The 25,290-nt window shown below is 38.1% G+C and overlaps 1 protein-coding gene across 5 annotated transcripts in view; it reads left to right on the forward strand.

Annotated features, from left to right (window-relative positions):
- Window positions 1–25,290, forward strand: part of LOC145518172 (uncharacterized) — a 1,384,210-nt gene that overhangs the window by 486,328 nt on the left and 872,592 nt on the right. For 2 of the 5 annotated variants that reach the window (XR_014062698.1, XR_014062713.1), the window contains exon 2: window positions 14,715–14,867. The exons of the other annotated variants lie outside the window; for them this stretch is intronic. The gene's annotated coding sequence lies outside the window, so the exon portion shown is untranslated. The remainder of the gene's footprint in view (window positions 1–14,714; window positions 14,868–25,290) is intronic. 5 annotated transcript variants of the gene reach the window in all.

Genomic DNA, 25,290 nt, shown 5'->3' on the forward strand with positions numbered 1-25,290 from the left:
GATCTCCTTGCAGTCCAAGAGACTCTCAAGAGTCTTCTCCAACACCACAGTTCAAAAGCATCAGTTCTTCGGTGCTAAGCTTTCTTTAGAGTCCAACTCTCACATGCATACATGACTACTGGAAAAACCATAGCTTTGACAAGAGGGACCTTTGTTGGCAAAGTAATCTCTGCTTTTTAATATGCTATCTAGGTTGGTCATAGCTTCTCTTCCAAGGAGCGAGCATCTTTTAATTTCATGGCTGTAGTCACCATCTGCAGTGATTTTGGAGCCCCCAAAATAAAGTCTGTCACTGTTTCCACTGTTTCCCCATCTATTGGTATGAAGTGATGGGACCAGATGCCATGGTCTTAGTTTTCTGAATGTTGAGTTTTAAGCCAACTTTTTCACTCTCCTCTTTCACTTTCATCAAGAGGCTCTTTGGTTCTTCTTCACTATCTGTCATAAGGGAGGTGTCATCTGCATATCTGAGTTTATTGGTATTTCTCCCAGCAATCTTGATTCCAGCTTGTGCTTCATCCAGCCCAGCGTTTCTCATGATGTTCTCTGCATATAAGTTAAATAAGCAGGGTGACAATATACAGCCTTGAAGTACTCCTTACCCTATTTGGAACCAGTCTTTTGTTCCATGTCCAGTTCTAACTGTTGCTTCCTGAACTGCGTACAGATTTCTCAAGAGATAAGAATGTATCTGTCGGGGGAAGCTCTTATTTATCTGTCAGTAAACAATATATTTGGGCTTCCCAGGTGGGCTAGCTGTGAAGAATCTGCCAGCCAGTGCTGGAGACACATGAGATGTGGGTTCCATCCCTTGTTTGGGAAGATCCCCTGGAGGAGGGCAAGGCAACCCACTTCAATATTCTGGCTTGAAAAATTCAATGGACAGAGGAGCCTGCTGGCTATAGTCCAGGCGGTCGCAAACAGTCAGACATGACTGAAGCAACTTAGCATGCACACACCCAAGCCATATATTTACTTTGATTCAGAAGTCACAGTTATGTTGGTTGATGTCCACTGGTAAGCATTAGTTATATGACTGTGCCTAAACTGAGAACTGAGAATAGAGAAATGCATATAGGTTTTTAGTAAGACTAACACTCTTCTGTCACAATTATTTTTTCTACAAGTCTTGTAATAGTACTGAAGAAAGAATCTAGTTTGATTACATGGTGGTTATGAAATCAGTAAATCATTTCATCACTAGTTTGAACACTGAACAATACTTCCTCTTACTATACTGTAATAATACATTTTATTGATCAGATTTTCACGCTTATAAAAGTTTCACTACAAGATATACAAGAAATTATAACGGGGAGAGTCATGAGTGGGTAAAACTGATACCTGACATGCAAAAATGGAAAACATAGCATATTGAAATTCTATAATTACAAATTAGAAAAATCTCATTATTTCCTAGAGTATCCTTTAGGTTGCAAATACACACAGTATAGTTTCATACTACATAATACAACATAAAAAATGTTTCAAACTTGTTCGAGGTTGATTGTGGCTATTATTGAATTTAAATATGTGAGTATTTTTTGAGCACCTACTCTATCCAAAGCACTGTACTAAGCACTCAGAATTAAAAACATCAATCTGATATATTCTCCAAAAATACAAATTTATGTTCTTTAGGGGAAACAGAGACATATGTCCAGTGCAAAACAAAGCAGATGAATGACTGTTATAATAAATGGCATTTTTCAAGTGAAAAAATAGGAGATAAAGACTATTTCTGATTCAAGGAATTGAGAGGTATTTTCTAGAAAGAGGTTCTCATTGAATAATATCAGAACATGGTTAAGCAGACAAGTAGAAGATGATAATATCTAGTAACAATATCCATGGGTAAAATATACAAGGAGATGATTTTTCATGAGCTATCCTGGGAAAACTATATGCTTTATTTGGCTTCAGAAGATAGTAGGATAGAATAATAATGATAATGGCAATATTAATGACAGTAGATAACCTATGTAAAGCTTGCTGTATGCCAAACACTATGAACATTTCATATATATTAATGCTTAAACAATGGTATAAAGTAGGTTTTCTCATTCTTCTGATTTTATGGAAGAAATAATTGAGAGGTCTAATAACTTGAACAAGTTTATACTTCTAGTGAGTTATAGATCTGAGACTCAAACCAAATGGAGAGAGCAACAATGGAGCAAGATACACAATACCATAAAACCCTGAGCGTATTCACTAATTGGGACAAAAAAGAAATCTCATTTTGATGTCTTTGGTTTGAGAGGTACAGAAATCAAAGTCCAGGCTAAGGCCACTCAGGTTGAGAAGCCTATTAGAATACATGCCCTAAGGCTGCGCCCTCAAGGTGAAAATTTTGATCGATGATCCCACAGTCTAAGAAGGTTCTCGGAGACCTTAGGAGTTATAATTTCAGTTATGGACTGAAATACCAGACTGTGCAGTAGGGTATGCAAATTCCAATAAGGGAACTGAGATGGGAGAGTCTCAAGTAAACATGAAAATAGAAAGCAAGTTAAAATATAAAGTGTGTAGACCCAAAAGAAGTAAAACACATTACTTTTACACAGTGGTTAAACTCTCTTTAAAGTGTATTTATTAGAGGTTAATTTCATTTTCGTCCTTCTTAGTTAAGAGAAACCTAAAGGTGCAAGTTATGGATGTGGTTGCATTATCTGTTAAAGTAAAATATTTAGTTTACCTTAACCCTTTAAAAGACAACAGGGTTGAAAGCAAAATGAATTTAAATAAGATTTGGATTTGGGAACAAGGTGTTTCAAAAGATGAAAGCTGTGACACAGATTTGTGGCATGTGAGGCAGAGCTTTAAAAGTCCTGCCTTTACCTATTTTAATATAAGAAATTTCACCTTTATTAGTTTTCTCACTATTTCCACCCTGTGATTAGATATATAACAATCCATTTGGTATGAATAATATCCATAATCAAAGCATTTTCCACAAATTTAAGAAACTATTGTAACAAATGATTTGATGACAAAAAAAATAATTGCTGAAGACAAGTATGTTGTTGATATTATCTTAGCTAGATAAATTTAAATGTGCTCATATTACAGAGGAAAGAAAAAGGATAGACATATTACTATGTTTTTATACTTTCCTTAACTTTTTTCTCTAAACATAAACAGTTTCATCAGTCTTACATATAAAAATAGCATTACCTTTGTAATAGCATCTTAAATATGAAGGGCAATGATGCCTTTTACATAAGAATCTTGTCTTGTTTGTAACATTTTAAAATGCAGAATGGAAACCATTATGCAAAGATGAATTACTTTCCCAAATAGCCAAATAAATGGAATCCAAAAGTTACCAAGAATGACATTGGTAAATAGTGTTTTGTGGATTTTACTTTACAATTTTAATTTTAAAAGAGTGATCAAATTTTGTCTGGTTTCAAATATAAGAAAGTTCAGCCATTGAAAATGCTGACATTGTATGCAGAAACTAATTAGGGTGTGGGTCAAGGAAATAAGTCAGCAGTCTTGAATTATTAAGATAAAAATTTCAGTGTGCTTGGCTTATTCTTTCTTCTATTTTTGGATTAGATTTCATGACAATCACTGTAAGTCAGAAAAGCAGAACATATATTTCATTTCAGTATGTGTTGCTATTAGTCCTTCTCAACTGCTACTCATGTCACATTAACACACTATATCATGAATTGTAATTGTTTCAGACTGAATAACTTTCTTCATTACACTTATGCTCTGACCTTCAATCTAGTTCAAACCTAGTTCAAATACAGTATTCTGTATCTGTCTTTTCTCTTTCTTCCATTTACAGTTTCCTTACTTGTTGTATTTTTCACTTTTCTTTGCCTGAATCTATGCCTTTACTCAAAAGCCAGTTGTATGTTTTGTTTGCATGCTTATTTTCTGTAGAATATACAAAGCAGGTCTGGTTTACTGACTAGTTTCTTCTGTGTAGCTTACTGCCTAGCCTGAGCATGACAGAACAAGGAGAAAACAAGAGAAGGGAGAAACATGTCAGAAAAAATAAAGGAAGTGTGCTTTGAATATTTAGAGGGGAAGATGAACCGTAGGCATCTGGACACAGAAAATAGGAGCAATTTAAAGTGAAAAAGAAGAGTCTTAAAAAAAAAAAATAAAGAAAGTGGAACAAAAGAAATATTTCAAAAGGGCAAAAAAAAAAAAAGAGAGAGAGAGAGAAATGAGAAAACTAAAGAGTAGGAGGATAGTGTGAAAAATCTTAATGAAAATCAGCGAGATCATTCTTCCATCTGTGAAATAAGCAATAAAGACTAAACCAAGCTCAGAGCAAGCTCTCTGGCTATGGCTGAGTGCCAAATGGTAAAGTCAGGGTTCAGTGCTGAAGAAGGGAGACAATCACAGAGGAATTAGCATCTCAAAAAGACGCCCAGAGGAAAAGGAAAAGCAAAGTCTGAGAAAGTTAGAAAGCTTAGAGAATGATAATGCAAGGGGAAAAAAAAAACAGAATGGAGAAAATATAAGTGGTATTCAATTAGATGGACATTGATTGGGAATAGAAATGTGTTAAGAGGTAAAAATGACATTTTATGGTTAATGAATATGGAACAAATTCAGGTAAGAAATGTTGGGCAAAAATCAGCCACTGTTAATATAAATGAGATTAAAAAGCAGTTATTGGCTTATATTATTAGGCTTAGAGACACAGACTATGTGAAAGTAAAGAGTTCTGAGAGCTACAGAAGAATTACAGAAGGTTCTGTAGACGTTAGTTCTCTGGGGCAAGGAGAAGGGACCAAATAGATTACCGGTTGAGAGTTGAGGTCATTTGCTGTTTATTAGTAAGAGAAGTAACTAATATTTGAATGATACCATATATATATATATATGTATATATATATATATAACAGAAAAAGGTTAATTAAGACCGTTGACATTATAGTGTTCAGCCAAAAAATTTTGGAAAGGCCATTTGTTTGTTCATGTCTTAAAACTAATGCCAATTTATAGTAAAAGGTGAAGCAAAAGAAAGTGAAGAGACCCTGAGTCCTACATATTAAGAAACCAAATTAAAGAAAAAACATTTTAGAAATTTTCTTTTACTGAAGCTCATTCAAGAGACAGAGAAACGCTATAGACAAGGATATGAATTGAAGCTATGTGTGCAAAGTTTGTGTTCATGTGCATGTGTGTGCATGTTTTTAATCAAAATGTGCTCAATCACTCAGTCATGTCCAACTCTTTTGTGATCCCATGGACTGTATCCTGCAAGGCGTCTCTATTCATGGGATTTCCCAAGCAAAAATACTGGGTGGGTTGTCATTTCCTTCTCCAGGGGGGTCTTCTTCACCCACATCTCTTGAGTCTCCTGCATTGGTATGTGGATTCTTTACCACTGTGCCACCTGATAAAATCAGACAAAAATAATCTATCAGAATATACAAAGTATAACAGCACTTAAAATGCTCCAGAAACCTGTGTGTTCATTAATTAAATTATGAGTGCATGTGTGCTCTGGAGAAGGCAATGGCACCCCACTCCAGTACTCTTGCCTGGAAACTCCCATGGATGGAGGAGCCTGGTAGGCTGCAGTCCATGGGGTCGCGAAGAGTCAGACATGACTGAGCGACTTCACTTTCACTTTTCACTCTCGGGCATTGGAGAAGGAAATGGCAACCCACTCCAATGTTCTTGCCTGGAGAGTCCCAGGGACGGAGGAGCCTGGTAGGCTGCAGCCTATGGGGTCACACAGAGTCGGACACGACTGAAGCGACTTAGCAGCAGCAGCAGCATGTGTGCTCAGTTGCTTTAAGTGTGTGGGATTCTCCAGGCAAAAATACTGGAGTGGGTTGCCATGCCCTCTTCCAGAGGATCTTCCCAACCCAGGGATAGAACCCAACCTCCCTTGTGTCCTGCCTTGCAGGCAGGTTCTTTACCTACTGAGCTTTCCAGGAAGTAGATAACTATAGTGAAAGAGCTGTATACATGAGCATACATACACTCATAATATTCCAGAGGATCTTCCCAACCCAGGGATAGAACCCAACCTCCCTTGTGTCCTGCCTTGCAGGCAGGTTCTTTACCTACTGAGCTTTCCAGGAAGTAGATAACTATAGTGAAAGAGCTATATACATGAGCATACATACACTCATAATATACAGAGAAAGGAGAAATGACAAAGCTCTTGATATATGAGACCACTATTTTTTACTTACTTAAAATAAGAAGGGGCAAATCAGAAATATGCCAATTTCTAAAGATATTGACTTTATGCTATTTAAATGATTGTTTTATTGCAAAACTTAATCAACATATACTTGTTTGATGCATATAACTATGTCAGTGATCCAAACCTGTTAGTCCATTGTCAGTTTGGCAAAGAAAACATTTTGTAAAGGTTATTAATGGAATTCTGATCCCTCTAGAAAGAGAGTCTTTGATGTAAAGACTCAGTCTTTGCATTAATATATCTTTACATTATTTAATCTTTATGTATAGACTCAGTCCAAAATCAATCTGTAGTAATTAACCTTAAGACACCATAGCAAAATATATTTATTCAGTAAGTATACAGTAAGAATCTACTATGTGTTAGATTGAAAATAAAGAACAAATTGAGAAAGTGAAGAAAAAGAAAATCCATGTTCTTTAATGAAAACTAGATAAAATGTTATCACATTTTACCTTGTCCCTTGAGTTACCTTGAGCATAATTTTTATACAAAACACTATAAATGATTTCCAGTAAAGTTCTGAAGTTAATTTTGTTCACCTTAGGATTCTAGGCAACCTCTTAGTTGATTGCTCAAATAATTCTCTCTGTTGTGTGCATCTAGTTGTCCTTTGGTGGTTAAGGTTGAGTTAACTTCAAATGTTTTTGATTTACCTACAGCAAAATTCATTCTGTCTGGTATAGAGTTCAGTGAGTTGTGACAAATAGAGTCCTATGTCTGCCATTACAATGTTGATATAAACTGGTTTCAACAATCAAAAATATTTCTCCAGGTAGCCCACGCTCAGTTCCTGGAATCCACTGGTCTGTTTTTTATTTTTGTATTTTTATCTTTATATTAATGTCCTTTTTATAATGTCGTATAAATGAACTCAGACCTTATGTAGCCATTTGGGTTTGCTGTCTCTCATTCAACAAATTGATTTTGATATATGGGTCTGTGTTACTGTGAAGATCAGTAGTTGTTATTTTTTATTGCTGAGTAGTATTCCCTGGGATGGAGATAAAATAGCTTATTTATCTATTAACTAGCTAAAGGATAGCTGATAGTTTCCAACCTGGGTCTACTATGGATTGTTGTTGCAGTTTCATTACTAAGCCATGTCCAGACTCTTTTGAGACCCCATGGCCTGTAGCCTGCTAGGCACCTCTGTCCATGGAATTTTCCAGACAAGTTGCCATTTTCTTCTGCAGGGGATCTTCCCAATCTAAGAATGGAACATGTGTCTCCTGATTACAAGCAAACTCTTTACAGCTAAGCCACCGGAGAAGCCCCCTATTATGGATCAGTTCAGTTCAGTCACTCAGTCGTGTCCAACGCTTTGCGGCCCCATGAACCGCACCAGGCCAGGTCTCCCTGTCCATCACCAACTCCTGGAGTTTACTCAAACTCATGTGCATTGAGTCGGTAATACAATCCAAACATCTCATCCTCTGTCATCCCCTTTTCCTCCTGCCCTCAATCTTTTCCAGCGTCAGGGTCTTTTCAAATAAGTCAGCTCTTTGCATCAGGTGGCCAAAGTTTGGAGTTTCAGCTTCAACATCAGTCTTTCCAATGAACACCCAGGACTGATCTCCTTTAGGATTGACTGGTTGGATCTCCTTGCACTCCAAGGAACTCGCAAGAGTTTTCTCCAACACCAGTTCAAAAGCATCAATATGTCGATAGTCAGCTTTCTTTATAGTCCAAATCTCACATCCATACATGACTACTGGAAAAACCATAGCCTTGACTAGACGGACCTTTATTGGCAAAGTAATGTCTCTGCTTTTTAATATGCTATCTAGGTTGGTCATAACTTTTCTCCCAAGGAGTAAGCGTCTTTTAATTTCATGGTTGCAGTCACCATCTGCAGTGATTTTGGAGCCCCCAAAATTAAAGTCTGCCACTGTTTCCACTTTCCCCATCTATTGGTATGAAGTGCTGGGACCAGATGCCATGATCTTAGTTTTCTGAATGTTGAGCTTTAAGCCAACTTTTTCACTCTCCTCTTTCACTTTCATGAAGAGGCTTGTTAGTTCTTCTTCACTTTCTGCCATCAGGATGGTGTCATCTGCATATCTGAGGTTATTGATATTTCTCTTTGCAATCTTGATTCCAGCTTGTGCTTCTTCCAGCCCAGCGTTTCTCATGATGTACTCTGCATACAAGTTAAATAAGCAGGGTGACAATATACAGCCTTGACGTACTCCTTTTCTTATTTGGAACCATTCTCTTGTTCCATATCCAGCCCTAACGGTTGCTTCCTGACTTACATACAGGTTCCTCAAGAGGCAGGTAAGGGGGTCTGGTATTCCTATCTCTTTCAGAATTTTCCACAGTTTTTTGTGGTTCGCACAGTCAAAAGCTTTGGCATAGTGAATACAGCAAAAATAGATTTTTTTTTTTTCTGGAACTCTCTTGCTTTTTTGATGATCCAGTGGATGTTGGCAATTTGATCTCTGGTTCCTCTGCCTTTTCGAAAACCAACATGAACATCTGGAAGTTCACGGTTCATGTATTGCTAAAGCCTGGCTTGGATAATTTTGAATATTACTTTACTAGCGTGTGAGGTGAGTGCAATTGTGCAGTAGTTTGAGCATTCTTTGGCATTGCCTTTCTTTGGGATTGGAATGAAAACTGACATTTTCCAGTCCTGTGGCCACTGCTGAGTTTTCCAAGTTTGCTGGCATATTGATTGCAGCACTTTCACAGCGTCATCTTTCAGGATTTGAAATAGCTCAAATTGAATTCCATCTCCTCCACTATCTTTGTTCTTGGTGATGCTTCCTAACGCTCACTTGACTTCACATTCCATGATGTCTGGCTCTAGGTGAGTGATCACACCATCGTGATTATCTGAGTCATGATCTGTTTTGTACAGTTCTTCTGTGTGTTCTTGCCACCTCTTCTTAATATCTTCTGCTTCTGTTAGGTCCCTACCATTTCTGTCCTTTATTGAGCCCGTCTTTGCATGAAATGTTCCCTTGGTATCTCTAATTTTCTTGAAGAGATCTCTAGTCTTTCCCATCCTATTGTTTTCCTTTATTTCTTTGTATTGATCACTGAGGAAGGCTTTCTTATCTCTCCTTGCTATTCTTTGGAACTCTGCATTCAAATGAGTATATCTTTTCTTTTCTCCTTTGCTTTTCACTTCTCTTCATTTCACAGCTATTTGTAAGGCCTCCTCAGACAGCCGTTTTTCTTTTTTGCATTTCTTTTTCTTAGCGATGGATCCCTGTCTACTGTACAATGTCACGAACCTCTGTTCATAATTCATCAGGCACTCTATCAGATCTAGTCCCTTTAATCTATTTCTCACTTCCACTGTATAATCATAGGGATATGATTTTGGTCATCCCTGAATGGTCTAGTGGTTTCCCCCACTTTCTCCAATTTAAGTCTGAATTAGGCATTAAGGAGTTCATGATCTGAGCCACAGTCAGCTCCTGCTCTTGTTTTTGCTGGCTGTGTAGAGCTTCTCTATCTTTGGCTGCAAAGAATATAATTAATCTGATTTTGGTGTTGGCCATCTGGTGATGTCCATGTGTAGAGTCTTCTCTTGTGTTGTTGGAAGAGGGTGTTTGCTATCCAGTGCATTCTCTTGGCAAAACTCTATTGGCCTTTGCCCTGCTTTATTCTGTACTCCAAGGCTAAATTTGCCTGTTACGCCAGGTATTTCTTGACTTCCTACATTTGCATTCCAGTCCCCTATAATGAAAAGGACATCTCTCTTGGGTGTTAGTTCTAAAAGGTCTTGTAGGTCTTCATAGCACCGTTCAACTTCAGCTTCTTCACCTTTTCTGGTCAGGGCATAGACTTGGATAACCATGATATTGAATGGTTTGTCTTGGAGACAAACAGAGATCATTCTGTCGTTTTTGAGATTGCATCCAAGTACTCCATTTCGGACTGTTTTGTTGACTATGATGGTATTATGGATGCTGCTGCTGCTGCTGTTAAGTCACTTCAGTCGTGTCCGACTCTGTGCGACCCCATAGACGGTAGCCCACCAGGCTCCGCCGTCCCTGGGATTCTCCAGGCAAGAATACTGGAGTGGGTTGCCATTTCCTTCTCCAGTGCATGAAAGGGAAAAGTGAAAGTGAAGTCGCTCAGTCGTGTCCGACTCTTAGCGACCCCATGGACTGTAGCCTACGAAGGCTCCTCCATCCATGGTATTTTCCAGGCAAGAGTACTAGAGTGGGGTGCCATTGCCTTCTCCGGGTATTATGGATAAAGGACTACAATTTTTCATGTGCAAGTTTTACAATGAACATAATTACTTGATTCCTTATGAGAAACATATTTTAATTATAAACATATACTTACATTAAAAATAAAAGAATTAAGCAATTTGTACCATGAAAACATGAAAGAAAAATCTGGGATATCCATAATGATTTTAGACAAAATAAATTCTAGAGCAAGGGTTATTTTCAGGGATAAGGAGCATAAACAATAAAAAGAGGTCAACTCTCCAAGAATGCATATCAAATATAAATGTGCATGAATCTAAAAATAGGACTTTAAAATTCTTTGGCAGCCTTCTCTCCTTTGGAGCTGTAAGCAGCAAAATGTTCTGCCTTCAGACTACCAGAGGATCACTGTGTCTTGTTTTGTCATCAAAAGAATCTTTATATCTTATAAAACACTTAATTCTAAAGAATAGAATTTGGAAAGGAACTTTAAATTGTAGAAAACTGAGAGATACTCAGGGATTGGGTTTCACATCTTTGTGAGTTAGTAAACCATGTCACTATCATGTCCTTCCTGATACAATGCGATGAGATAGATTCTTCCTCTTTTGATTATTTCCCCCAAATTCTAAGTCTAGCCCAGTTATGAGAAAATATCAGCTAAATTCAAAGTAAGGGACTTTCTGAAAAATACTTGACCAAAACTATTCAAAGCTCTTAAATTCATGAAAACTAAGGAAAGGCTGGAAATCTGTCATAGATTGGAAGAGACAGCAGAGTCATAACTAAATGCAACATAGTGTCTTGGCTTAGATCTTGAAACATTAAAAGAAAGTGAAAAAGCTGGTGAATTTAATAATATTCTATTGATGTAATTTTTTGTTTTTATTAAGTTATCACATAAGATGTTAATTTTAGGTGAACCTGGAGGATGGGTTTATAGGAACTTTTCTATCCTATCTCTGTAACACTTCTATAAATATAAAATTATTTCAAAATAAAATATGAAATAAATATATATAACACCGATTGATCACATCTTTACAGGTCTGTTTCATGACTGCTTTGTTCTATTGATTTATATATCTTTTTTTTAATATAATTTTTATGGTTGTGATGACTGTGGCTTTATAATAAATAAATATTGATAGCAGGTTGTTTGGATTTTCTACCTTTGGTTCTTCTTTCCAAAATAGCTTTGCTATTTTAGTTTCTTTATTCTTCCATATTTCTCTCTGCCTTCTTTTGGGTTAATTGAGAACTTTTTATAATTCTGTTTTATTTCCTCTATTGATTTGTTGATTATATTTTTTCTTACTTTTTAAAGTGGTTTTCCTAGATTTTGTGTCATTCGCCATTAGTTAGAGTCTACTTTTAAGTACTATTGCATTACTTTCACATGTAGTTTGAAGACCTTACAGCATGATAGTTCCAAGTTCACTCTGTAACTTTTTTTATCTTATTCTTATACATTTCACTTTTAAAAATGCTACTAAAACAATTTAACATATGGAAATTATTTTTAGATAATTATCTTTTAGGGCATATAAAATAAAATATTAATTTTATTTTGTCTTCCTTTATTTCTTTTCTGGGTTTCTTTATTTCTTTTTATAGATTCGTGTTCCTGCTTGGGCCATATTTCTTTGGTTAGTGAAGTTTTAACATTACTTGAAGTGCAGGGTCTGATGGTAATTAATTATATCATTAATTTTGTCTGGAAAGCCTTGTATCTTCTTCATGTTTTAAAATTAATAAACCTTATTTTTAGAGCAGATTTAGATTCATAGCAAAACTGAGCAAAAGGTACAGAGAGTGTTCTTGTACTCCCTGCTTCTGTCCCCACAACACACAACCTCCTCTGCTATCAACATCCCTGACCAGAGTGGTACCTTTGTTATGATTTATGAGCCTATATTGGCACATCATTGTCAGCCCAAACCAAAGTTTACATTAGGGTTCACTCTTTGTAGTCACTCTTTGGCCACCTGATGCAAAGAGTTATGTGCATTCTAAGTAGCTTTAGTTGTGTCTGACTCTTTGTGATCCCATGGACTGTAGCCCACCAGGCTCCTCTGTCCAAGGGATTCTCCAGGCAAGAATAAGTGGAGTGGGTTGCCATGCCCTTCTCCAGGGGATTTTGCCGACCCAGAGGTTGAACCATGCCTCTTACTTCTCCTGCATTCGAGGTAGATTCTTTATCACTATTGTCACCTGGTGAGGAGCTGACTCATTGGAAAAGACCCTGATGCTGGGAATGATTGAAGGCAAAAGGAGAAGGGGAGACAGAGGATGAGATGATTATTTAGCATCACCGACTCAATGGACATGGATTTGAGCAAGTTCCAGGAGATACTGGAGGACAGAAGGGACTTGCGTGCTTCCATCAGTGAAGTCATAAAGAGTCGGACACAACTTAGTGACTGAAAAACAACAATTTTGTATTTTACATTCTGCTGGTTTTGACAAATGTATAATGACAGGTGTCTACCATTATAATATCATACAGAATAATTTCACTGCCCTAAAATTTCTCTTCGTTTCATTCATTCCTCCTTTCCCTAACCCCTGCTGCTGCTGCTGCTAAGTCGCTTCAGTTGTGTCCAACTCTGTGTGACCCCATAGACGGCAGCCCACCAGGCTCCCCCGTCTCTGGGATTCTCCAGGAAAGAACACTGGAGTGGGTTGCCATTTCCTTCTCCAGTGCATGAAAGGGAAAAGTGAAAGTGAAATCGCTCAGTCATGTCCGACTCTTTGCGACCCCATGGACTGCAGCCTACGAGGCTCCTCCATCCATGGTATTTTCCAGGCAAGAGTACTGGAGTGGGTTGCCATTGCCTTCTCCGACCCTAACCCCTAGCCATATATATATATATTTTTTTCCTGTCTCCATACTTTTCCAGAATGTTGTGTAGTTGGAACCATACAGTATGTAGCCTTTTCAGATTCACTTCTTTCACTTAATAATATGCATGTAAGTTTCCCCCATGTTTCTATTGGAAGAAAATGCCATCTATGACTCTAATAGCTGGAACAGAAAAGTCAGGGCTTGACTTCAAAGCTTCAAAGGACAGGCTGACTGTTTTGTTAGGGGCTGATGCTGCTGGTGACTTTCAGTTGAAGCCAGTGCTTATTTGCATTTCTGAAAATACTAGGGCCCTTACAAATTATGCTAAATTGACTCTGCTTGTGCTATCTAAATGAAACAACAGAACCTGGATGATAGTACATCTGTTTGTAACATGGATAATGTGTATTTTTGGTCCACTGTTGAGACCTACTGCTTAGAAAAGAAAAAGGTTCCTTTCAAAATGCACTCAGTGCTCAGTCACTTCAGTTGTGTCCCACTCTTTGGGACTCCATGGACCTTAGCCTACAAGCTCCTCTGCCATGGTGTTTTTCAGGCAACAATACTGGAGCGGGTTGCCATTCCCTCCTCCAAGGGATCTTCCTGACCCAGGGATCAAACCTACATCTCCTGCATTGACAGGTGGATTCTTCTTGAGCCCTATATTACTGCTCAAATTTGGTGTTCTGTGACAACCTAGGGGGTGGTGTGGTGTGGGAGGTGGGAGGGAGGTTCAAGAGGGGGGCACATATATACACTTATGGCTGATTCATGTTAATATATGGCAGAAACCTGCACAATGTTGTACAACAATCATCCTCCAATTAAAAATAAATGAAAAAGTCACATAAGTATATCTTAGGACGTTTAAGTTCTTTGTTGTTGTTTTAGTTCTTCAGTCATGTCTGACTCTTTGTGATCCCATGGACTGTGACCCATCAGACCCGTCTTTCCATGGGATTTTTCTAGGCAGGTATACTGGAATGGGTTGCCGTTTCCTTCTCTGGGGGGTCTTCCTGGCCCAGGGATGGAACCCGTGTCTCCTGCATTGGCAGGCACATTCTTTACCACTGAGCAACCTGGAAAGCCATTTAAGCCCTTACTCAAGGGACAGTTCTTCCTGTTGCCTTTTTATTTAAATAAAATTTAATTGTAACACACACACACACAAGTATTAGTGCTCAGTGACTGTGCACTTTGTCACCTGCTGACTCTGATGGAGATGTACAAAGAGATGAAGGATGTTGCCATGCCTGTTAACACTCATTACTCCTTTATCCACCCAGCCATGGATCAAGGAGTAATATAAATATCGACTTTCAAGTTTTATTATTTAAGGGATATGTTTCATAAAACTATAGCTATCTTGAATAATAATTCCTCTGATGATTCTGGACAAAGTAAATTGAAAACCTTCTGAAAATAATTCATCATTCTAGATGCCATTACAAATACTAGTGATTCATGAGGACAAAATATTATCATTTAACAGGACTTTGGTGAAAGTTGATTTCAACCCTCATGGATGACTTTGAGGGATTCAAACCTTCAGTGGAAGAAGTAGCAGTAGATATGGTGGAAATAGGAAGAAAACTAGAATTAGAAGTGGAACCTGAAGATGTGACTGAATTTCTGCAGTCTCAAGGTAAAACTTGAATGGGTAAGGAGTTGCATTTTATTGATGAGCAAAGGAAGTGGTTTCTTGAGGTGGCATCTACTCCTGGTGAAAATGCTGTGAAGATTTTTGAAATAATAACAAAGAATTTAGGATATTATATAAACTTAGTTGATAAAGCAGCTGAAGGGCTTGAAACATTTCACTCCCGTTTTGACCAAAGTTCTACTTTGTAAAAAACCATCAATAGCCTGATATGCAACAGAGAAATCATACCTGAAAGGAAGAGTCAGTTAATGTGGCAGACTTCCTTGTTGTTTTGCTTTAGGAAGTTGTCATAGTCATCTCAACCTTCAGCCAACACCATCAACCTTGAGGCAAGACCCTTTCCAAGGAAAAAATATTGAAGATTCAAATGATGGTTAGCATTTTTTAGCAATAAAATATTTTAAAATTAACGTGTGTGCATTTTATATATTGAACACATAACAGAATACCATATAGTATAAACATAACTTTTATATGTACTGGGAAACAAAAATTCATATGACTTGCTTTATTGAGATATTAATTTTGTTGCTGTGATCTGGAACCGAATGTGTAATGTCTCTGAGGTATGCCTATAGTTCTAAGAAATAGTTCTAAGAAAATGCTTTAAGTCAGGGTACAGTGACTGAGAATAGTTGAATCTTCGGTTCATCTCTGGCAGCTTAAAATGGGCACACAGATGATCACATCAAGAAAAAAAAAATTGCTGTTGTTCAGTCACTAAGTTGTGTCTGACTCTGTGATTACATGGACTGCAGCATGCCAGGCTTCCTTGCCCTTCACTGTCTCCCAGAATTTGCTCAAATTCATGTCCACTGAATCTGCAATGCTAGCTAACCATCTCATCCTCAGCCACTCCCTTCTCTTGTTGCCTTCAGTCTTTCCCGGCATCAAGGTCTATTCCAATGAGTCAGCACTTCCTATCAGATGGCCAAAGTATTGGGGCTCCAGTTTCGGCAACAGTCCTTCCAGTGAATATTCAGGGTTGATTTCCTTTAGGATTGTCTGAAGAATAGGCCTGTTTCAAAAAGAGTTGTTGCTGTTCAGTAGCTAAGTCATGTCCAACTCTTTTTGATCCCATGGACTGCAGCATGACAGGCATCCCTGTCCTTCAGTATCGCCCAGTTTTTGCTCAAACTCAGGTCAAAAAGAGTAAAATGAGAATATCAGCAAGGATAAAAATCTATATTTTTTAAAAATAGAGTTTATTTTCTCTAATAATGTACTAGCTCAGGACACACTCATTTATCCAACTGCATTTAAGGTACATAGTAAATAACTTCAGTTACTGGAGAAAATTAGCAAAAAAGGTAGCATAGAAATGAATAAACAAAAATCTGAATATGAGTAGAGGTGAAAGTTCTGTGGAGAATAAGAATGTAATGCTTTAAAAAATTATTATATAAACAAAAACTGACAAAGAATAATTTTAAGATTCCTCTTCTATACCTGAAATTAATGGGAAACTTAGGATAATTCCCAAGGTGAGGGATCAGAACATGAAAAGTAGGGAGGAACAGAAAAAAGAAAAGGGGTGTGGAGATGAATGTAAGATGAAAGCTAATTTTGATACAGTGCTGAGGAAAACACTGTAACAGGGAGAGAGGCATTATAATAACAAAGACATGTTGGAGTGTTCTGGAGGAAGTACATCAAAAGAATGAAGAGAGAAAAATGAAGTGAGAATGGATGTACGTTAGGCTGGTATTTTCTTGGGCTCCAAAATCACTGCATATGGTGATTGCAGCTGCAAAATTAAAAGATGCTTTCTCCTTGGAAAAAGAACTATGACAAACTTAGATAGCGTATTAAAAAGCAGAGACATTACTTTGCTGATAAAGGTCCACATGGTCAAAGCTATGGTTTTTCCAGTAGTTGTGTATGGATGTGAGGATTAGACCATAAAGAAGGCTGAATGCTGAAGAATTGATGCTTTTGAACTGTATTGTTGGAGAAGACTCTTGAGAGTCCCTTGGACTGCAAGGAGATCAAACCAGTCAATCCTAAAGGAAATCAGTCCTGAATATTCATTGGAAGGACTGATGCTGAAGCTGAAGCTCCAATACTTTGGCCACCTGATGTGACGAGCCAACTCATTAGAAAAGACCCTGATGCTGGGAAAGATTGAAAGCAGGAGGAGAAGGGGACAACAGAAGATGAGATGGTTGGATGGCATCAATGATTCAGTGGACATGAGTTTGAGCAAGGTTCAGGAATTAGTGAAGGACAGGGAAGCCTGGTGTGCTGTAGGCCATGGAGTCACAAAGAGTCAGACACAACTGAGCAACTGAAAAACGAACATCAAGAAGACAAAGCACACTGTTTAAGGTTATATTAATAAATATTTAGGCAAAGAGAGAAGATGTTGAAAAGAAAAAAAAAAAACTAAACAGAAAAACATAGTATGAAAACAGTTATTTTTTATTGCAAACAGTTCTGACATCAGATGTGTTTATATATAAAAATATTGATTAAAAATTGGTAAGTCCAATAATGTAGAAAAAATTGATTTTTTTTTTTTATAAATTTATTTATTTTAGTTGGGGGCTAATTACTTTACAATATTGTAATAGTTTTTGCCATACATTGACATGAATCAGCCATGGGTTTACATGTGTTCCCCTTCCTGGACCCCCACCCACCTCCCTCCCCATCCCGTCCTTCTGGATCATCCCATTGCCCCGGCCCTGAGCCCTTGTCACATGCATCGAACATGGAATGGTGTTCTGTTTCACATATGATAATATACATGTTTCAGTGCTATTCTCCCAGAACGTCCCACCCTCACCTTCTCCCTCAGAGTCCATAAAATTGTTCCATGCATCTGTGTCTCTTATTCTGTCTCGCATATAGGGTTATCGTTACCATCTTTCAAATTCCATATATATGCATTAGTATACTGTATTGTTGTTTTTCTTTCTGGCTTACTTCACTCTGTATAATGGGCTCCAGTTTCATCCATCTCAGTAGAACCGATTCAAATGTACTTTGAAAAAATTGATTTTTAAAGGTACCAAATTTATTGCTTTAAAACTAATTTAGATAGGATATACAAACCTTTTCTATAAGAATATTGTGAGAATAAATGAAATGTCCCTCTAGCAACTTTCTAATAAATCTGTGAGAATAAATGAGATAATATACTAAAAATACTATGAGAATCTTACACAAAAACGACTATATAAATTCATGTATTCTTGTCATTGTAGTATTTCCCTTAGCCAGATCTAGCTATTGACTCTTAAATGTGAATAATACTGAAAGAGAAGAAACTATTATAGATAATGCATGAAATTTTTTGTAGGATCATTTTTAAAGTTATATGTATATGTATATATATATTTAATATGAATTGTTTTATTTACAGGTTTTATTTACATAACATTACCTTTTAACATCCTTTAATTGTATGTCAGAAGTGAAACATGCCTTATTGGCTTACTGCTGAGGAATTTTAGAAAACACTTGCTACATGTTCACAATGGCAGACCTACACACTATTATTAGGATCTTCCCAGGTGGTGATAGTGATAAAGAACCCGCCTGCCAATGCAGGAGACAGGAGACGTGAGTTCGATCCCTAGGTCTGAAAGATTTCCTGGAGGAAGAAAATAGCAGACCACTCCAGTATTCTTGCCTGGAGTATCCTGTGGACAATGGGCTACCGTCCATAGGGTATCAAAGAGTTGGGCACAACTGAAGCAACTTAACACACAAAGCACAAGCTATTATTAAATATTCATACATATCCAATGTGAAAGTATGTTACCATAGAGATAAGTAAAGATCAAGATAGAATAGGTGGAGATAAAATTTGATTAAATCATTTTCTCCTTTTATGAATATAGACATAAAATGAAATGTGGTCTGTAAATTTTGTTGTCAATTACTATTTAGAGACAAAAATATTACCCTTGTTCAACAATAACACAAACAAGAAAGTACTAAGAAACAAATCTGTCCAAATTGCTTTTATTTACTATATTTAATCAAAGTTACTTAATTTGACTTATCTCATTTTTAAAATGTAGAATTATAGATACCATGACATTTTTCATCAGTAATGAAGGTTATCTTCATTCTTGTAACTGTGACACATTTCTGGCAGTAAAGTCCCTAAACTGCAATTTAGTTGCTGATTTGTGAACAGTCTTTGCCCTTACTAATGAAATGATTTACGAAAGAATAGAAAAAGCATTACCAGGTTTTCAAATACAGTTTCAGCTTCCTCTTGTTGGAAGTAAATTAGATCCTCTTTGGACTGGAGCACTATTATAATTGACAAATAGCACCTTTTTGACCTAACAGTCTTAAGTAAAGCTTTTAGCATTGCATTAAACCTAAATTCAGGTAGTATTTTATTCTGAAGTCCAGGGGCCACTAACAACTATCTTGTGATAAATGCTAGGGTGTAGCAGTGGCTTCTGTAAGGAAAAAAAAACAAACAAACTCAGCATTCATTTTTCCTCTTTTCCCAAGGAAATGTATAATATTCCAAATATGTTTACTTGTCTGAGATGTGACAATAAAGATCCTCTTATGACCTGTGTTCTTGAGAAGCAGTGCAGCAAAACAGGGTTGAATATGGGCTTCAGAACGTGAACTCTAGTCACATGGCCCTGGTGGCTAAGTGGTAAGAATCCACCTGAAATTCAGGAGACACAGAGGGAAATGCCAACCTACCCCAGTACTCTTGCCTGGAGAATCCATGAGCGGAGGAGCCTGGTGGGCTACAGTCCTTGGGGTTGCAAAGAGTCAGACATGACTGAGCAACTGAACAAGCATGCATATGGCCCTAAGCAAGTTGCTTACGGTTTCCCTGCTTTAATTTCATGATTCTGTAGGTGGATAATTCTAGGGTTGTTGTGAGCAGCTGTAGGTAGGTTCTGGACTCCAAGATCTTCTGTCTTGCAAGATCCAAGTTTGTTTTGCTCTCTTAGAGTGAGTGTGTGCTCAGTTACTTCAGTTGTGTCTGACTCTTTGCAACCCTGTGGACTGTAACGTGCCAGACTCCTTTGTCCATTGGACTCGCCAAGCAAGAATATTGTAGTGGGTTGGCATTCCCTTCTCCGGGGGATCTTCCTGACTCAGGGATTGAACCCGCATCTCTTACATCTCCTGCATTGGCAGGTAGGCTCTTTACCACTAGCATGACATGGGAAGCCATACTAGCAGCCACAGATCAGTGGCCCCTCCCTGGAAGTCTGATTACTTCCAACCTGCCAGAGGTCCTGCTTACCAAGCACCCAGAGACAAAAGGCTGATGTGACTGGGACCTGATGGGGAGTGGAGAGGTCAGAGCAGTTGGCCCCTTCAACGCAACTAAGAACAACTGTAAAAGTCTTCCTTGTTCCTATCTGTTCCTCTCATATTGCCATTGCTTTGTGAATGACTATTTTCCTTATCCAACACAAATCCATGTTTATGATTAGGTTAGAGATTTGCCTCCTTAATAACTCTATTTAGATGAGTTTATTACTTGTATATATAATTATAATGTGGTTTCCTATTATATGCTAGCTGCTTCTCATTTAAATACAGAAGATGGCTTCTGTAATAAGATTGTAAATTCTCTTAAGACAAATCTGTGCTGTTTCTCTCCCTTTGTTCGCAAGACCAGGGTTGTGTATTATAAAGAATGTGAAGAAAAAGTCAAGGGTTTATTAAATGAGGCTGTGTAAATTTTGCTATTTACCGCTAAAAAGGCAATATTCTATTTTTATTCCATTACCCTCATTCCTTGCTTGCTTTCTTCCCAGTACTTTGCATTAATGTATAGTTAACCTAAGAGAATTTTATCTATGCATTCTGAAGACAGTGAATATCTGATTCCCTTCAGTTTGCTTCTATTTCCTCAGGAAAATATAATTTATACTGATACTGTATTAGCTTGTTTCTACCATGGCAAAGAACTTTTCTGAAGGGCTAAACTTCAGTCTACAGTATTTTACCTGACAGAGACATGTGTTTATGAAAGAAACACTTTTAAAAATTAGGTATCATTCATTGCATTATATATCCAAGGAATTTTACAGAAGCATTTTCATAATAAGATCTGGCAATAGATGGATTTCACTGATGCTTAATATAGATTATTTGAAATCTTTTCTCCATATACTCAGTTGTCAATGCATGCAGCTATGTTTAAATGAAAATTTGTGCTATGAGGAAGACTTAATGCCATCCAGAATTGTTGTCCTACAGCCGTTACAAGCCCTCAGCTGTTTGTACTTTTCAGTTACTTTCTATCCAGAGAAAGAGAATGAGACATTCTGGGGTCTGAGAGAGCATCTCTATTTTACATTTGGTTATGTGGGCTATTTTTTAGCAGAGGAATTGAATGCTAGCTGCCTGACTTTGCTGCACTGGACTGACCAAGATAATTATTGGTATTCTACAGCTGTTCGAAGAACATTTTTGTAGCCAGAGTATCAAGAGCTGTAGATTTTTGTTATTTTGTCAACAATCCATGATCAAATAAGATCGTATGCATAAGAATTTAAAACACAAGAAATGGAACCACAGAATTTTATTTCCCAGTGGTATTGAAATATCAAGAATAAGAGGCGAGAAACAAAGTTACTTATTCATTGAGCATACTATAAAACTTTGGGCTGTTTTGCTGTAAATCTGAGATTATAAAGGAGACATATTCTTATCTTTCCTTTATCTGGTAAATTGATTTTTCCAATTTCTTTAAAATATGACATAAAATTCCAAGGATCACATGTTCTCATTAAAACAAATATTTTTATAAACATAAACTATTGAAACAAAGAATATTCTTTTGAAAATAAGAATGATTTTTGAAATGTTCAAAGCTTACTTAGCTTTTATTGTTGTTGTTCTGTTGCCAAGTCATGTCTTACTCATTGTGACATGTGGACAGCAGCATGGCAGGCTCCTCTGTCCTCAACTGTCTCCCAGAATTTGCTCAAATTCATGTTCATTGAGTCAATGATGCCATCCAACCATTTCATCCTCTATTGCCCCCTTCTCCTTTTGTCTTTAATCTTTTCCAGCATTAGGATCTTTTCCAGTCAGCTCTTCACATCAGGTGGCCAAAGTATTGGAGCTTCAGCTTCAGCCTCAGTCCTTCCAGTGAATATTCAAGGTTGATTTCCTTTAGAACTGACTGGTTTGATCTCCTTGCAGTCCAAGGGACTCTCAAGAGCCTCCTGTAGCACCACAATTTGAAAGCATCGATTTTTCACTCAGCCTTCTTTATGGTCCAACTCTCTCACATCCATACATGACTACTGGAAAAACCATAGCTTTGACTGTATGGACATTTATAAGCAAAGTGATATCTCTCCTTTTTAATATGCTGTATAGGTTTGTCACAGCATTTCTTCTAAGGAGCAAGTATCTTTTAATTTCAAGGCTGCAGTCACCATCTGCAGTGATTTTAAAGCCCAAGAAAATAAAATATAGTAAAACTCAATCTATTTCAGTAGGAAGAAATAGGTTTAAAGTAGTTCAGTTCAGTTCAGTCACTCAGTCAATCCAACTCTTTGCGACCCCATGGACTGCAGCACCCAAGCCTCCCTGTCCAACACCAACTCCCAGAGTCTACTCAAACTCATGTCTATTGAGTCACTGATGCCATCCAACCATCTCATCCTCTGTCATTCGCTTCTCCTCCCACCTTCAATCTTTCCTACCATCAGGGTCTTTTCGAATGAGTTGGCACTTCACATCAGGTGGCCAAAGTTTTGGAGTTTCAGCTTCAGCATCAGTCCTTCCATTGAATATTCAGGACTGATTTCCTTTAGGATGGACTAGTTAGATCTCCTTGCAGTCCAAGGGACTCTCAAGAGTCTACTCCAAAACCACAGTTAAAACCATCAATTCTTCAGCTCTCAGCTTTCTTTATAGTCCAACTCTCATATCCATACGTGACTACTGGAAAAACCATAGCTTTGCCTAGACGGACCTTTTTTGGCATGTAAGTCTCTGCTTTTTAATATGTTGTCTAGATTGTCATAACTTTTCTTCCAAGGAGCTAGTGTTTTAATTTCATGGCTGCAGTCACCATCTGCAGTGATTTTGAAGCCCAAGAAAATAAAGTTTGTCACTGTTTCCATTGTTTCCCCATTGATTTGCCATGAACTGATGGGACCACAATAAACTGTGGAAAATTCTGAAAGATGGGAATACCAGACCACCTGACCTGCCTCTTGAGAAACCTGTATGCAGGTCAGGAAGCAACAGTTAGAACTGGACATGGAACAAAAGACTGGTTCCAAATAGGAAAAGGAGTACTTCAAGGCTGTATATTGTCACCCTGCTTATTTAACTTATATGCAGAGTACATCATGAGAAACACTGGGCTGGATGAAGCACAAGCTGGAATCAAGAATGCCAGGAGAAATATCAATAACCTCAGATATGCAGATGATACCACCCTTATGGCAGAAAGTGAAGAAGAACTAACAAGCCTCTTGATGAAAGTAAAAGAGGAGAGTGAAAAAGTTGGCTTAAAGCTCAACATTCAGAAAACTAAGATCATGGCATCTGGTCCCATCACTCCATGGGAAATAGATGGAGAAACAGTGGAAACAGTGGCTGACTTTATTTTTCTGGTCTCCAAAATCACTGCTGATGGTGATTGCAGCCATGAAATTAAAAGACGCTTACTCCTTTGAAGGAAAGTTTTGACCAACCTAGATAGCATATTGAAAAGCAGAGACATTACTTTGCTGACAAAGGTCCCTCTAGTCAAGGTTATGGTTTTTCCAGTACTCTTGTATGGATGTGAGATTTGGACTATAAAGAAAGCTGAGCACTGAAGAATTGATGCTTTTGAACTGTGGTGTTGGAGAAGACTCCTGAGAGTCCCTTGGACTGCAAGGACATCCCACCAGTCCATCCTAAAGGAAATCAGTCCTGGGTGTTCATTGGAAAGACTGCTGTTGAAGCTGAAACTCCAGTACTTTGGCCACCTGATGCGAAGAGCTGACTCATTGGAAAACACCCTGATGCTGGGAAAGATTGAGGGCGGGAGGAGAAGGGGACGGCAGAGGATGAGATGGTTGGATGGCATCACCGACACAATGGACATGGGTTTGGGTGTACTCCAGGAGTTTTGATGGGCAGGGAGCCCTGGCCTGCTGTGGTTCATGGGGTCGCAAAGAGTCTGACACGACTGAGTGACTAAACTGAACTGATGGAACCAGATGTCATGATTTTAGTTTTCTGAATGTTAAGTTTTAAGCCAACTTTTTTCACTCTCCTCTTTCACTTTCAACAAGCGGCTCTTTTCATACAGTTCATACGGTTCATAGGGTTATCAAGGCAAGAATCCTGAAGTTGTTTGCTATTCCCTTCTCCAGTGGACCACATTCTGTCAGACCTCTCCACCATGACCCGTCCGTCTTGGGTGGCCCCACACGTCATGGCTTAGTTTCATTGAGTTAGACAAGGCTGTGGTCCATGTGATCAGACTGGCTAGTTGACTGTGATTGTGGTTTCAGTCTGTCTGCCCTCTGATGCCCTCTCTCAGTGCCTACCATCTTACTTTGGTTTCTCTTACCTTGGACGTGGGGTAGCTCCTCTTGGCCTGAACTGAACTGAAGAGGCTCTTTAGTTCTTCTTCACTTTCTGCCATAAGGGTGGTGTCATCTGCATATATGAGGTTATAGAAAATTTCTCCCAGAAATTTTGATTCCAGGTTGTGCTTCATCCAGCTCAGCATTTGGCATGGAGTTTCAGTTCAGTTCATTCACTCAGTTGTTTCCGACTCTTCGTGACCCCATGGACCACAGCACGCCTGGCCTCCCTGTCCATCACCAACTTCCGGAGTTTACTCAAACTCATGTCCATTGAGTCAGTGATGCCATCCAACCATCTCATCCTCTGTCGTCCCCTTCTCCTCCCACCTTCAATCTTTCCCAGCATCAGGGTCTTTTCAAATGAGTCAGTTCTTCACTTCAGGTGGCCAAAGTATTGGAGTTTCAGCTTCAACATCATTCCTTCCAATGAACACTCAGGACTTATCTCCTTTAGCGTGGACTGGTTGGATCTCCTTGCTGTCCAAGGGACTCTCAAGAGTCTTCTCCAATAATACAGTTCAAAAGCATCAATTCTTCTGCGCTCACCTTTCTTTATAGTCCAACTCTCACATCCATACATGACTACTGGAAAAACCATAGTCTTGACGAGATGGATCTTTTTTGGCAAAGTAATGTCTCTGCTTTTTAATATGCTGTCTAGGTTTTTCATATCTTTCCTTCCAAGAAGTGTGCATCTTTTAATTTCATGACTGCAGTGTACACTTTATATAAGTTAAATAAGCAGGGTGACAAAATACAGCCTTGACATACTCCTTTCCCCATTTGGAACCATTCTGTTCTTCCATGTCCAGTTCCAGCTGTTGCTTCTTGACCTGCATACAGATTTCTCA

This window comes from Giraffa tippelskirchi, chromosome 8 (assembly GCF_054371585.1).
Source record: "Giraffa tippelskirchi isolate mGirTip1 chromosome 8, T2T-mGirTip1v1.2.pri, whole genome shotgun sequence".
NCBI classification, from domain to species: domain Eukaryota; kingdom Metazoa; phylum Chordata; class Mammalia; order Artiodactyla; family Giraffidae; genus Giraffa; species Giraffa tippelskirchi.